This window comes from Epinephelus fuscoguttatus, linkage group LG10 (assembly GCF_011397635.1).
Source record: "Epinephelus fuscoguttatus linkage group LG10, E.fuscoguttatus.final_Chr_v1".
Taxonomy (NCBI): Eukaryota; Metazoa; Chordata; class Actinopteri; order Perciformes; family Serranidae; genus Epinephelus; species Epinephelus fuscoguttatus.
This window is the reverse complement of record NC_064761.1, coordinates 19,177,618-19,192,552: the sequence shown is the minus strand read 5'-3', so window position 1 is coordinate 19,192,552 and position 14,935 is coordinate 19,177,618. Positions and strand designations below refer to the sequence as shown.

General features: G+C 39.9%; 1 protein-coding gene across 1 annotated transcript in view; it reads right to left on the bottom strand.

Annotated features, from left to right (window-relative positions):
• Positions 1 to 13,822, bottom strand: part of LOC125895463 (cAMP-specific 3',5'-cyclic phosphodiesterase 4D-like) — a 130,957-nt gene extending 117,135 nt beyond the window's left edge. Inside the window, exon 1 of the mRNA XM_049587318.1 lies at positions 13,751 to 13,822. The gene's annotated coding sequence lies outside the window, so the exon portion shown is untranslated. The remainder of the gene's footprint in view (positions 1 to 13,750) is intronic.
• Between the last annotated feature and the right edge of the window lie 1,113 nt (positions 13,823 to 14,935).

Here is a 14,935-nt window from a genome sequence, read left to right as displayed (position 1 = left end):
TCTTTATTCATATGAGGGGTAATTGGTCATAAAATGGTAAACAGCGCTGATGTAGTGCTTCTAACCTGAGATCAAGTGGTTCATAGTACCTTTACTCAGTGTATACCATTAAGGACACTGGAAGTTTACATTCCACAATGGGGATTGTATCTGGCTTAGTCCAGTAGTTATTTAGGCTTATATTTTATTTTTCATATACATTTATTTTTTCTTTGTAGTTGGCAGCATGTGATTAAATTCTTCCTCACAGGTTGCGTCAATTCTACTTCTCCGACTAAATTGTTTAAAAAAAAGCTGAGAAAACAGGATTGTTTTTCTTAGCTAATAAAAATTTGACACTCGAAAATACATTGTTTTACAGAACAGATACCCTCATGTTAGGAAATAAAATTACAGACAATATGAGTGTTAACAAAATAAATAAAATGTCTAGGAAAAAGAGGAACTCGTCTCTTCAGCGCTTCTAAAATCCTGGCTATGGCTCAACTTATATTCAGTCATAGACACACACACACACACACACTGGTCTAAGAGTTCAGCTTCAATACCCAGGAGGAGCTGGGGATTAAACTACTCACCCTGAGGTTGCAGAGGTACTCTAGTGTATTGCATAGGGACTCACAAGCACACACTTTTTTAAACTAGAATTACTGCCTTAGGGGTGTATGTCTACGCAAACCAGTCAAGTTAGAGTTACAGTTTATGTCTGTCCAGACTCATGTAGCCATGACTGTTTACAATGCTTCAAATATGGATGTTGCTGCAAAGACACTACAAAATCTAAAACATGGACGCTTCACACATCTTCAACCCGGCAGCATGAAAATCTATACAACAGGGCTTGACGCTAAATTTTTTCCCAAGGAGCATATGTGCTCCTAAGTTGAAAAAGTAAGGAGCGTACAAAGAACTGTAGGGGCACAATGTAAATTGATCAAATAATGTGTTTTCCGTAATAAACGTGATGCAAATTTTCAAGCAAAATTATTTAATGAATTTGTATACAAAATGTACAGAAAGGTAAAATCATCAAGTTTTGAAAAAGTATTGCAATTTAATTTTAGGGCGCAGAGCAAGCGGAGAGCAAGGCGCGCAAGACAGGATTTGGGGGAGTACAGGCTCATTCAGGAGCTACAGCTCCATGGTGACCGCTTCCGGGTCTACTTCAGGCTCTTCTCTATGGCAAGCCGTTTTAACATTTAATCGCTAAGTTTGACTATCCGGAATTACCATTATAGATATCAACAACGTCATTTTGACTAGTAGTAATGTCATTGTGACTAGTATGAATTTTAATTGAAGATATCTATAACGTCATTCTGACTAGTCAAAACTGAATTACAGATATCTAAAACGTCATTCTGACTAGTCATAATTCAGTTACAGATATCTACAATGTCATTCTTACGAGTCAAAACTGAATTACAGATATCTATAACGTCATTTTGACTAGTCATAATTCAGTTACAGATATCTATAACATTATTCTTACTAGTCAAAACTGAATTACGGATATCTGTAACTGAATTATGTATCTGTAACATTTTGACTAGTCATAATTCGAATTCAAGATATCTACAACATCATTCTGACTATCTGAAACTCAATTCAAGATATCTAGAAAGGACCATGTAGATATCTTCAATTGATGATAATTAAAGATATCTTGAACTTGAATTATGACTAGTCAAAATTAAATTGTAGATATCTCAAACTGGAATTACAGATATCCACAACTCAGTTGCGGATATCGGCAATAACAATTGCCGATATCCGCAGCTACATTGGAGATATCTATAATGACAAACCCTATACACATGAATGGCAAAAATAGTTTGAATCTTACTAGTCAAAACTGAATTACAGATATCTGTAATTAGAGTTTTGACTAGGCAAAATTATGTTGCAGATATCAGTAATGAATATCCAGTCTAGCTATTAAATGTTAAAACGGCTTGCCATACTCCTCTGCTATTGGACGCGCTGAGGTGTCGTCACAGCACGTTGTGGTGAAATTAAAAAAAATTCAGTTCGAGCGCAGGCTGGCCGTGGCATCAGCTCGGCGGCAGAGCAGTGCACTCTTACGCAGCGGTAGCACATACACAATGAATGGGTTCGTCGGCGGAGGTCTGTGCTTTGCGTGCTCTGTGTGAAAAGGGATTTATTTCCACCCTGCCCAGCAGCGGTACCGTGGCAAACGGTCCCTAACTGCGGGGAGAACAAAGCAGGCTTCCCCGTAGGTCCACCGCTTCCTCCACACTTTGACTTATTTCCACGCTGCCAACAGTGGGACTTACATTCATTGTGCCGACAGTGGCTTGGAAAACCGCCCATAACCGTGTCACACGGGGAAGAGGGAAGAGGGAAGGCGGCTTTTGCGGTTACATTATCATTTTTTTTTATTGACAAAAATATAGGCTGCTTCGGCTGTTTTTTATGCGCACATGTGCCCCTAAATATTTTTTAAAGTTCGCACACACCTATTTTTAGTCGCAAATGCGAGTGAAACGTTCGCACTGTCGAGCCCTGTACAATCAGCACAGCTTCAAAGTGGGCGCGCAAGATTAGTGTCAGCAATTCAGTATCTGACCAAATGTCTCCCCTTCTGCTCCTGAGTTATCGTATTGAATAATGGAAAGAAAAGTGTTTTTACAGAACAATATGATGTCACAGTGAAGCTGACCTTTGACCTTTAGAATATAAAACACCATAACTTCATCATTTTATCCTATTGGACATTTGTGTGAAATTCTGTCATAATAAACGTATGAATTCTTGAGTTATAGCCAAAAATACCTTTGATGTTTGACCACCAAAGTCTGATTCCTTCATTCTTTGTCCAAGTGGATGTTTGTGCCAAATTTATATAAATCCTCTCAAGGCGTTCTTGAGATATCGTGTTCATGAGAATGAAATGGATGGACGGACAACCTGAAAACATTATGCTTTCGGCCACGGCTGTCACCAGAACAGAGGTATAAAAATGGTTTTGACTTGTAGTCCCAATCCCACATTTCCCATAATGCAACTCAATAGTGTCTCCTTCATTAAAAGCCCACATTAAAAATACCAATGTCTTTCAAACTTGCCTCCAATTTGTAACACAGGCTTTATAGTACAGATCAGTTTTCACAGTATTCCAGTAATTCTATGCTGATGTATCAACACCTCACTGAATATTTATGTTGTGTCACAGCTCTCATTACATTATCCTACTCTGCAGTTCAAATCTGACTTTATTCCTGTCAATTAAAACCCACAGTAGCTCTGGGCGAGGAGCTGAACCACAGATTTGTGTCCGAGGAGACCATTTTATCAGCTGCAAGAAATCAATGAAGGTCATGAATTATTGAAATTTCCTTTAGCTCAGACTACAACAATTCAATCTGCTATTCAATTTTTTTTCATACAAACATCATTAAACAGAACATGAATATGTTTTATTCATGCTCTGCATCCAAAACAGTCGAGTACATCAATTTCTCAGACATTTATTATAAAAGAAAAACACTTCTGCTTTTCATGTCTTTTAATGTGAATACCAATCAATACCAATGCTTTTACAAAGTTCAGCCCATTAACACAGGGTGGACTTTGCTTTCTATCCTCATGAGGGCTGCAGCTTTTGATTATTTTCATTATCAATTAATATGCAGATCATTTAACCAATTTTTTTGTCTATAAAAGATTTTTAAAAAATGTGAAAAAAATCCCCTCTATAATTCCCCACAGTCCCAGACCCAAAGATATTCATTCTACTACTGTGTACAAAGGAGAAAAGCACAAGACACACTCACATTTATGAAGCTAAAACTGGCAATCTTACTATATAATGACGAAAACTCTGTATGTGTGTGTGTCTGTTCCATGTTTATCTCCTCATTGACTTGGTCAATTCATGTGAAATTTGGCACAGTGGTAGAGGGTCATGGGAGGATGCGAATGAAGCAATATTACATCAATTGGCCAAAGGGGAGCGCTATAGCAACCGATTGCAAACTTTGAATGGGCATATCTCATGCCCCGTATGTCGTAGAGACATGAAACTTTGCACAGAGATGCCTCTCCTCATGAGGAACAAATCTGCATCAGAACCCATAATTTCCGGTGATACAGATTTTCTGCCATTTTGAATTTTTTGAAAAACACTTAAAATCAATCTCTTCCTAGGAAGTTTGACCGATCTGCATGAAACTCGGTGAACATAATCTAGGGACCAATATCTAGAGTTCCCTCTTGGCAAAAGTTGGAAAACTTACTAAAACTGAGCTTCTATAAGGCAATGAATATTGCGGAGGGCATGGCTCATCACATAAAGGTGTATAACATCTCAAGGGTTTCACCGATCACCACGCAACTTTGTAGGCATATGACCACACATAATCTGAGGGGACCCCTCCATTATTGACCCCATCAAACAAAATGGGGGGTGCTAGAGAGCTAATTTCTTATCTAGGCCTAACCGCCATATTGATTTTTACTAAACTTGGTAGATATGTAGAACAGGACGCCTCAAGGTGACTGGAGAAATTTACCTCTAATTGGCAACTGGGTGGCGCTATAACAACAGAAAAATGCTTAAAAATGGCTAAAATGCGACCGATCGCTGTGGCTCCCCCTGTGGCCCAATGTTGATGTTTTTCTTCTAATTTTTGGTATGACTAAGTCATGGTATGGTATGCTGTACATAATCACGGAACCAATGGGTATGGACTAGTAATTGTAATTTTTGCTTTAAAAATAGCCAAAACAGAGGCGCCCAGTAGCTCAGTGCTTAAAGCGGGTATCCCATGTACAAAGGCATTGTCCTTGCTGCAGCGGCCGTGGGTTCAATTCCAGTCTGTGGCCTCATGCTGCATGCCATCCCCTCTCTCCCCCTTCACACTCACTCCTGTCCTGTCTAATAAAGGCAAAAACCTGAAGAAATAGTCTTTAAAAAATTACCAAAATGATTATTTAATTATCAGAATAGTTGCCCATTAATTTTCTGTTAATCAAATAATTGTATCACATCTCTACTCAACATCTGCTGCTAACTCAGAATAACCTTTTTCCTCTCTCTTCTGGTATTGTAACATCTGCAAGAACTGTTGTGTCTGACATATAAAGCAAGTTAGCATATTATTTCTCACCTATAAAGAACGTTCACCTGCATGCACTCAGTTGGCAGTAAAAGTACATCCAGCTAAAATCAATTTAGTCTTATACAGCATCCATTCAATAAATTGCTGTGGACTGTCCTCTCAAGACAAACAACATCAGCTTTTTCTTGACAGTTGTGGAAGGTGCAGAGCCGCAGACAAATTATGTTGTCTTGCTGATATGAGCGTCAGATCAAAAAACATTCTGAAGGGAATGGACAATTGATGCATTGTGTAAATTTCTAGTCTGTGCCTCTCCCAACTCTTGCACATCCACACCCCCACCCACACTCTCAGGTCTTCCTCTTCTATCCACATCACTGTCCCGCCAGCCCACCAGACCACCATGGGGTCTAGAGCCTTCAGCCAATCTGCTCCCCACCTCTGAAACCCCCTCCACCAGACATTCGTAGCGTCAACCCTCTCCCCACAACCTAACCCCGCCTCAAAACTCAGCTCTTTCAACTGGCCTATTCAGTATGACTCCCATCTGTCTAGCTACACACATCCACTATTTCCTTAGCATTTTATTTACTGTAAACTTGTTTTGATGAATATTTATCTATTGTTATGTTTTTATTCTATGTTACTTTATACCTTACCTCGTTGACTTTTTTCATCTGATGTTTCCTCTATCTTTTCCTGTACAGTGACCTTGAGTGTCGTGTCGTAAAATGTATTATCATTATTATTATTACTATTAGGCCTATTACTACAATTCATTCGGAGAACCTGTTGGATAAATTACACCTTCATGATGGTTAAAATGATTAACTGTTTTTTAATGGTGTTGATCTAAGATTTTGGAGACTGAGAACAGAAAAACCTTTTATGTCTGCGTTTGCATGCAAAGGGCTGAAATGTGTCTCTTGTTTGCATGTGCAAAATCTGCTGCTAAAGTTAGTTTAGTTCGTGGTGTTGTGTTATACTGAAAGACGTGTTTGACCTTTTGTCCACTCCCACTGATATGAACGAGAGTAGACTGGTGTTTTCATTTTATTGATCGCTTTTGATATGAGGGCTGTAGTCTAAAAAAGATTCCTGATAAACAGGTGTTATTCGGGTGTATTCACAAACAGCTGAAGTGTGTCTGCATCCATTTATGGCTAACTGAAGGAATAAAGGACAGACTCATAGACGTGTGCAATTTAATTTACTCTACATTACATTACATCTGACTTGTAAAACAGACCCATATGTACATACGTGCAACTTTTAAAAATTTAAAGGGCTTAAAACCCGTTTACACCACGTACAAATTTTGCTTTGCAATTTGGAATTCATAAAAAAGATTTTGTTGGTATGTTTGCACACCCATGTCGAACATTGGTGCAGAGGCAAAAATATGAGGGCGGACCTTGATTTCAGCATAACACAAGAACAGAGCAGTCTTTAATGGTGTTAATTAAACTTAAACTGTCACAATACTACAGAGCTGTGAATGGGGAAGCTGGGTCTGTAAATGTTTTTCCCAATTTTGTTTTCCCATTTCAAACTTTCCCTTACATGATATCCAACTGATTTAATCATTCCCATTTTGTTTTTGAGACAGGTTGTTTTGTCACTTTAGTGAGGCAGTCAGGTCTAAATACTACAATACCCATGAGTAGGCCTGGGTGGTATCACGGTATTATAGTATACCAGAATATGTAGAATATTGTTAATACCTTCAAAAATACAGACACTCGTCTTTCTCAAACTCATGTGGAAAGGCTGTACTGAGGACGTACTGTATGGTGCGCACATCACACACTTCTCTTCTAAAAGTCAGTCTCTATTGCTGGAACAGACAGCCGAGCTGGCAAACATGGCGACTGCCAGTGGTGGGGATAATGTTACAGGACTGTAAACAACCAGCTAGAAACACGTGAAAGAGATTGTGCTGAATTTTTTTTACGTCAAACTCAGTGAATTGAGGGTTTATTTCGACAAAACCAGTGCAGGTGATTGTTGGAACAATGAAAAAAAGACTAATTGACAACACAACTAACCAAGATGGTTTGTGTGAGGTTTGTTGCTGGTGAGTTCGAATAAAGTGTGCTTTCTGAAGTTAACAAGGCAATTACGCTTAGGGCTGGACAATAAAATTACTATTTTCAAGCAAGATAGAAATTTAGACAATACCGTTTTTATCAATATAGGGTTAAGTTGCGTTACATAACGCATACCAGCGTGCATCTCTCCTCTCAGCTCCGCCTCACTCATGCACTCACAAGTTCTCTAGCAACACTAAGAGCACCACGGAGCTGCTACTCTGTTTAATCTGTCTGTTAATTAGTCTACAGTGTGACAAAGGTCTACACGATGCACGTGCTACACTAAATTGTGAGATGATTGAAATTACCGCAGCACACGCACATTCCAGTAGTTGTAGTCTAATGTTTGACATTGAGACAGCAACTGGATGCAGGCGAGAGATCTGTCTTAAAAAAGCAGCAACAACACAGACGTTTCATATACAAGATGTATATAACTCAAACAAACTCTCTCATTCCTTCCCTCCTTCGGCCTCTCTGTTGGTGCTCTGTGCATACATAAGATTAATAGCCTCAATAAATAAAAAGATTTCAATCATTTTCCAGCACAAGATTCATTTGAAAGGCCATGGAAACCACTTTTTCACTCCCCCTACAAAGATTTTGAATTGCTCAAAACTCCAATTGGTTTAGGCCTACCTGATACTTTTATATTCATGTTATAGTTTTGTGGCCTGTGCTGCAAACCTTTAAACCTCTGTAGCTCCAGTGCTATGTGCAAAAAGTTAACATACAGCCCTGCTTTTTATTCTAAAGAACTTTCAATGACATGTTGTGCAGTTGTATATTTTCAAACAGGGGGAAAAAAATCCCTGTCTTTGCATTTTATTTTGATCACAGTCTGTTTTTATAAAAGTGCCTGTGACATCTCAAATGTGGCTTTGACTTGTAGCCCTGCTTACCCATGAGTCTGGAATACCATTGCTATGGGGAAAAAAACAAAAAAGTCAGCCCGAGGCTTAAAGTAGAGTGATAGCTAAATCCAATCAAATTAGTTGTCCAATTTGTGAACAAACACAATGCCACAGCTGCTGAATGAATCCATTTCAGTTTTCTCAAAACCTCATCTTTATTTCCTGTCTAACGTTAGTGGCACAAAACAGAAGTTTAACCTCTATGACTGGATATTTCTTGCCAAAATGCACCTTGAGAGTCAAAGTTATGTTCCCTCAAGATTCTTTCACTTCTACCATCAACTTTTAATTTAAAGAACCAGATATTTTCTTACAAAGCCTGGATGTGATTGATGACTCAACCAGGAGAGTTTCATACCAATATCAGCCAGAGGAACCTTCCAACTGTGAGTCACCTAACATTGTGCATGGGAAAAATGAATGAGACGTTTCCTTCCAGAACCAGAGGCATCCAAAATAGCGCCTCCCACTTCACAACTCTGAGAGAAGTCAAAATGTCTGCTGCGAAAATCAGAATCAGAGGGATGTGGAGCCTTGACAGAAGTATGAACTCACTGAGAGATTTCTAATTGCAGTATATGAATCCTTTCACATCTTTAAGTCTTTAAAAAACTCACGGCATTCTTTATTGCTTTTGCCCCCAAGAAAAAAATCGTCAGCTTTCAGCCTCTCTAGTGGACGTGGAAACCCTCTGCCCCCTGATACGCTTCACCACAGACCTTCTTTGAACCACAGCTCTACCCAGTTTCAAGATGCCGTTTGACAGCGTCAGCGCAGCAACACGTTTGATCAATTTCGGACAGTTTAGTTGTAAGGCGATGCTCTGGGTGCAAACAGCCTGCCATCTCTCTTATCTGTAGCAAGCTGACATTTAATTCAAAGGATGCAGATTTTAAGGAGTGTTTCACCAAAGGGCCATCATTAATGTTGCCTGTTATATGTGTGATTTTTCTGCAATGAGAATTTATAACTTCATTCAATTTATAACTTTGAGGGCTTAATAGGCAAGCTCTCAGATACTAATGTGTCTCACTAATTAGTGTGTCATTAAAGGCAGACCATTAAAAAGGTCAACCACTTAAATCTTCATGATAAAACATGCAAACAGCATTTAGCTGAAAGGCAAATATACAGGATGTTGTCTGCTGTTTACAGTCAGAAAAATCTTGGTTATTTTCAATTAATTAAAATTTCAAAAGCTGTTTATTTAAGTGTGTTCAGTACTAATATTTCACATTTCAGAGCAGTGACTCTAAAAGTGAAAATGCTTTTAATATAACCATTTTCAAACCTGGACAGCGGCATTATCTATTTAACAGCTGTGACATCTCATGCTGCAATTATTCAAAAGTTCACAGTGTGCGTAGTGTGAAGCCTTCTGTTCTGGCACAGCAGGGTCTGTAATGATTAACTATCTCAATGGCGGTGTTCCTGTCTTAAATTCTACAATCAGCCATCATAAAGTGAAAACCCAAGGCATCTTGTGATGCCGTCATTGTCTTGGTGACGCACATCTGATATGCTTGTTAAGATTTGAGCTGATAAGGGACCACAGAGAGTCTGAGCAATATTCAAGAGCTTCACTATGACACAAGATATTCACTGCAAGAAAATGTGACTCACAACCTTCATCCCCAACCAACACACCCCTATGAATTTTAATCATCAGTATTACAGCTACGTCTTACCGCTACAGCCCATTGTTGATACAATATAAAAGAATAAGATCAACAATTTCTACCTGGAGACTTCAGAAAAGCTTTTTCACCCGCTAACATCTGGCTTTTTTACTTAATGAGAAATTTAACACGCTGCCACAAAATAACAGCCGTCTCCCCCATAGCAGTGCTCAAACATCGTTCAAAATTTAGTTGGCACCAAGTTTAACAGAACAATAGTTAAATTAAGAGAATAAAACAGAGGTAACCACTGTGACATTTTCACTGATCTCCATGCTAAAAACCCATGTGCACACTGATTTTCACTAGTCGGCAGATTTTGTCATCTTTGGACTGAGCCAGGCTAACTGTTTCCCCCGATTACTGCAGCTCTAGCTTTATATATTATTATCACGTGCTGCAGGATAAGTGGTAACAGATTACATGTAATCAGATTACAAAAAACAAGTAACTATAATCATCCTAGTGCAATTCGGTTAAAGTTACATTGTCTGGGTTACTTGATTATATTTCACACAAGAACGTTATTTCCATTTGCAGTATTAGATTGGGTGGTATGGCTCTGTTCTGGGGCCTCTCTGCCTTTCCTCAGGCCTACGCAGAAAGCATCTTCCATGCGCCTACGTGGAAAGCCTAAGGAAGGGAGAGCACACCTCTCTGCCCTTCCGTGCACTTGTGTGGAAAGCCTTAAGTCAGACAGTACACCTTTCTGCCCTTCGACATGCAAATGAGGAAAGCCTGAGGCAGAAAGAGCAAACCTCTCTGCCCTTCCACGTGCAAATTAAGAAAGCCTGAGGTAGAAAGAGCAAACCTCCCTACCCTTCCATGTGCCTACGTGGAAAGCCTTAAGACAAAGAGAGCACACCTCTCTGCCCTTCCATGCACTTGCATGGAATTCCTTAGGTCAAACAGTACACCTTTTTGCCCTTCCACGTGTAAATGAGGAAAGCCTGAGGCAGAGAAAGCACACTTGTCTGCCCTTCCATGCGCCTACATGGAAGGCCTAAGGCAGGCAGAGCAGCAGCAAAGACCCCTCGGGAACAAAACAGAGAAGCATCAATGACAAACAAAGATGACACTGATAAGTCGGACACAACATGAAAAAGGGGAGCTGGGGTGGAGGCAGGTTGCAAAGCAGTCAGTTTGCAGAGGAAGCAGTTGGCAGGCCAGAGCAGTTTAAATAGGGTGCCCTGAATGAGACTCACCACACCACTCACCCTGAATGACATTGGTTGCATAGAAAGGAATCATGTGATCTATCAGCTGACTCCCTTCATCAATGAGCCGCTCCATCAGTTGATTTGGCTTTTTGAGATCAGCTGATGTAGCTGGGATGTGAGCTAAGCTTGACATCGTGTCCTGCCTGAACTAACAGTGTGCTCAAAATTTGATTACATCTTTAGAATATGGCAATTTCAAAACCATAAAACCTTTTTTTCATGATAACCAATGCTCTGTTAAATCATGAAAAGCACATCTGACATACAGGGTTTCTTAGACAACTGCTCCACTCTGTGGTGGACCTGACAGGAGAAAAAAAAAAAAAAAAACACTGCTGAGTTGAGATAAAAGGTTCATGCAGCGGCAGTCCCTCCAAACAGCCTTTCATAAAAAATAGCAGAATATGTTAAGTGCGACCTCAAATAGTTGTTATTCTACAGAGTGAGATGTCTGACCTCCACTGTGACCAAATATTTTTGTGTCTCACACCTTTGTTACACATGAAGGAGCTTAGCTAAACCCACATATTGTTTTCCAGCTCAAACAAAATGACTTACTGTTACTCAGTCAAACAGAGGACACAGTGGACAGTAATCACTAAAGGACAGGAGCAAGTCGTAGTCACAATCAATCTCCATATGTAGGTGTGTTTCTACTCATTTTCTGTAGTGGATCAGTACACATTCTTCTCATCTCTTCTCTCTGTTAGTGAGTTTTAAACCAGCAACTCTGCATTTTGTAAAAACACGACAGCTATGACAAATGACATAATTTCTGCAACTGGACAGAAAACAGCCTCAAACCAACATTCACGACAAACAGAAAAAAAATACTGCTGCTGTGACAAACTTGCAAATCACAAATAAAGTCACCTGTCAATAAAAATCCAGGGTCTGTTTTTTAATTCTCATGATTGATCTCTGTGGGGAGGTGACGAGACAAATGGCATTTTTCTGTCAAATTACCAGTAAGTCTTCCAGTGAGACAAAAGCAAATTTGGGCACTGGCTCTGCAAATGTTTGCATATACAACAGCCTCAGATCGTGATGGATGATAAGAGCAGGACGAGGCAGCTCAGCGCTGGAGCAGCACGCCATCTAATGGACACAGAGAGGACAGTCACACCTGATTTTCTGTGTTTCTTGTTAAACTGATGTAAGTGAAGGAATCCCAACGTTTCCTACATCAGTGAAACAGGTCTGACAGAGTGACTCTAACCCTGAGGGGGCTCTGTGCTGCACAGCGAAACTGCACTGTGAGTATGAAGGTAAGCACAGTGAAGACAGTGAAACACTCTCAGTCTGATACACTATGTCACACAATATGTCTCACTGCATCATTCGAAGGATCACATTTTACTTTCAGGCTGATGAAAAAACTCCTCAAGATTTTAACAGACAATGCCAAAAAGTCCCTGACATTTCAAGGGCAGACATTTGTAAAAGAATTCAGCAATTCAGACAAAATGTAAATGATAAATAAATAAAAATGTACATATAAAATTAAAAAATTGCTCTAATTGCAACAACAGTAATAATAAGAAGAACTGTAATAATTACTCTTCTTTACTCTATTTTTCCTCATGATGCTGATTTGAATCTACAACAAATAATTAAGTGCACTCTCTTTGAGCAAGGCACTAAACAAGCGCATTGGATCCTACCCTACACAGCAGTGAAAGAAAACAGATTAGATTAATTCGATAAATCATAGTGATTACTTAAAGAAAGCCAAATATGATCCCAGTGTAAAGAAGGTATCAAATTATCCCAACTCACAGAAGGTCAAAAGCCACCCCAGCCAGATGATGAAGGGGAATAAACACGTGTGGAGACAGAGAGTAGTCTGAGCATGCTGAAATATGAATTTCCTGACAAATCTTTTTTACCTCCCAATTCTGAATGTGTGTGTGAGTCAGAACAAAAATGATGATTGCTTGAAAGAGATACGTTTCAGCAAAACCTTTACCTCTTCCTCTAAATAAGGGAGGAGGGAGAGATCATGAAAGAAAGAAAAGGATGTGACGATGTTGAACAGTGTGTGTGTGTGTGTGTGTGTGTGTGTGTGTGTGTGTGTGTCATAGAGACCCAATGAAGGAAGCAGATATGGAGGAAGGAAGGAGATAAAGACAGGAGAAGGGAATGCATAAATATTTTGGGAAAATACATTCCATGTTGGTTTGCTGATGAAACTTAATTATTTGAACAGCTGAGCACACACAGTGTTGCTTACATTACAATACCACACAAGCATGACTGGAAAACTACTACTGAACATGCGCCGCAAGGATATTAGTAAAGAGTATTATACAAACACTACAACAAGGTGTCTTTATAAGAGAGTATAGCAGTGATACATGAATACTGTGACAAACTTCCATATAAATATTTCATGTTTTTACAGGAATATAATGAGAATATTGAAGAAATCATGCTGTAATGCAGCACAAACACAACATTAAATCTACTTAGTGCACTATGAGGATGACACATTACATTCATTAAGATCTTATCAGTGTAAAATCACTGTTGAGTATCACTGACACGCTTTATGTCCCCGTATGTATTCTGTATGGATTAATGAAATCGGTGTCTTAATCATTTTTCTCTCCCATGAGCAAACCATCTGCCAGGCACTTACCAACTTTACTTTGACATGGGTAAACATACACAATCAAGACATCGGCTGCCTCTGTGAGCGCATCTACCGCCATATGACAGTATTTTAAAGTTTAATTTTAAAGATTCACTTTCACTCACCGCACCGCAGCTGTCTTCTCTCTCGTAGCTTTTTCTTGCAGGAAAATTCCTCTGGGCCTGTCGGAGTCGTCCGTCAGGTAATGCTGCCGCAGTTATCGCTCTTTTCCATTTTTATTGCCGCAGATAACTTACTGAAGTTAGACTTCAAACTCTGCAACATGCAGCGCTACATGTACGGCTGTCACTGTGACGTCAGCGAGCGCGGATCACATGACAGGAAGTGGAGCTGTGGGACGTAAACAACTTAACAACAGTAACCACGAGGTCTGCTACGGTGGTTCTCTATTGTTTTTACTGCCGTACATTGACCTGGTTGTTCACACAGCTCACACACACCTAAATCTGTGTACGTGTGTCTTTATCTGTGAGTTTAGCCTACTCATGCCTCCTTGCATGTTTTTCACTATTACTCATCTTTCTTGACCTTTTGTCTGTGGTTGACGCCTGCACAGTGACTCCCTAACGTCTGTCTGTCTTAAGTTCATTAGTATTAATAGCAACATCTACTCAAAAGTATAAGTCCTCATTATGCAGAGTGCCCCCTGTGTGTTCTATTAATGTAGGCTATATTACAGGCATTATTACTATGAAATAATGTGCATGCAGTCTTGTAATGTTTTTTAAGTTACTTGATTAATCTTCATTTAATCAGGGAGTCTGCACCTTTTCAAGAAAAATCTGGCCACAATAGCAGCTGAAAAACCTTTTTAACACCCCCCCCCCCAATGGCAACAGGACCAATGGTAGTGGCTTCCCGAGCACAACAATGCATACACGCCACATCACAAAAACTGCTCAGGAATGGCCTGAGGGACGTGACAAAGAGCTCAAGGCATCAACCTGGCCTCCAAATTCCCCAGATTCTAATCTGAACAACCATGCACAACAGGACTCAAAGAATCCTCCAACACCCTGGTTTCAGCCTCCACAGGACACCTTTTCCATGCCTTGACAGGTTAGAGCCGAGTCTGATCCAACTGTGAATTTGGGTGTCCTCTGGGGTACCGGCATGTGATGGATCAGATCAGGATTTGGGGAATTTGGAGTCCAGGTTGACACCTTGGGGCCATTCTGAGCAGTTTTTGTGGGGCGACATTGGGCATTGCCATCACAGGGAGTGCCATTGCCATAGTGCAGGGGCAGGGGGGGGTGGTGTACTTGGTCTGAATTGGTGTTTGGGTGGGT